Raw genomic sequence first — 1,365 nt, 5'->3', positions numbered from 1 at the left:
ATCCTCATTCTTTTCAGAAGAGGGATACTCATCAGAGCTCATGAATGGCATAAGGAGGTTCAATGGAATCTCTATGGTCTCTAGATGAGCCTCAGAGTCCTTTGGTTCCTCAGAGGGAAGCTCCTTATTGACCACTGGACGTCCCAGGAGGTCTTCCTCCTTGGGATTCACGTCCTCTCCTTCCCTTACAGGTTCGGCCATGGTGCTTATGTCAATGGCCTTGCACTCTCCTTTTGGATTCTCTTTTGTATTGCTTGGGAGAGTACTAGGAGGGATTTCAGTGATCCTTTTACTCAGCTGGCCCACTTGTGCTTCCAAATTTCTAATGGAAAACCTTGTTTCATTCATGAAACTCACAGTGGCCTTAGATAGATCAGAGACTAAGTTTACTAAGCTAGATGAATTCTGCTCAGAATTCTCTGTCTGTTGCTGAGTGGATGATGGAAAAGGCTTGCTATTGCTAAACCTGTTTCTTCCACCATTATTAAAGCCTTGTTGAGGCTTTTGATCCTTCCATGAGAAATTTGGATGATTTCTCCATGATGAGTTATAGGTGTTTCCATAAGGTTCACCTAAGTAATTCACCTCTGCTATTGCAGGGTTCTCAGGATCATAAGCTTCTTCTTCAGAAGATGCCTCTTGAGTACTGTTGGATGCAGCTTGCATTCCATTCAGACTCTGAGAAATCATATTGACTTGCTGAGTTAATATTTTGTTCTGAGCCAATATGGCATTCAGAGTATCAACCTCAAGAACTCCCTTCTTCATAGGCGTCCCATTACTCATAGGGTTCCTCTCAGAAGTGTACATGAACTGGTTGTTAGCAACCATGTCAATGAGTTCTTGAGCTTCTGCAGGCGTTTTCTTTAGGTGAATGGATCCACCTGCAGAAGTATCTAATGACATCTTTGATAACTCAGATAAACCATCATAGAATATATCCAGGATGGTCCATTCTGAAAGCATGTCAGAAGGACACTTTTTGGTCAGCTGTTTGTATCTTTCCCAAGCTTCATAGAGGGATTCACCATCTTTTTGTTTGAAGGTTTGAACATCCACTCTAAGCTTGCTCAGCTTTTGAGGAGGAAAGAACTTGGCTAAGAAAGCCGTGACCAGCTTATCCCAAGAGTTCAGGCTATCTCTAGGTTGAGAGTCCAACCACGCTCTAGCTCTGTCTCTTACAGCAAAAGGGAAAAGCATGAGCTTGTAGACTTCAGGATCTACTCCATTAGTCTTAACAGTATCACAGATCTGCAAGAGTTCAGTTAAGAACTGAAAAGGATCTTCAGATGGAAGTCCATGAAACTTGCAGTTCTGCTGCATCAGAGAAACTAGCTGAGGTTTCAGCTCAAAATTGTTTGCTCC

At 42.6% G+C, this 1,365-nt stretch overlaps 1 non-coding gene across 1 annotated transcript; it reads left to right on the top strand.

Annotated features, from left to right (window-relative positions):
* The first annotated feature begins 960 nt into the window (after positions 1–960).
* Positions 961–1,068, top strand: LOC148563711 (small nucleolar RNA R71). Its single transcript, XR_015884784.1, has one exon. It is a non-coding gene; the product is annotated as a small nucleolar RNA R71 (small nucleolar RNA).
* The last annotated feature ends 297 nt before the right edge of the window (positions 1,069–1,365 follow it).

The sequence above is a fragment of the Arachis ipaensis genome, chromosome B5 (genome assembly GCF_059453495.1).
Source record: "Arachis ipaensis isolate K30076 ecotype BB chromosome B5, ASM5945349v1, whole genome shotgun sequence".
NCBI classification, from domain to species: Eukaryota; Viridiplantae; Streptophyta; class Magnoliopsida; order Fabales; family Fabaceae; genus Arachis; species Arachis ipaensis.
Note: the sequence above shows the minus strand (reverse complement) of the source record. Positions and strands in the feature narration are given on the sequence as shown.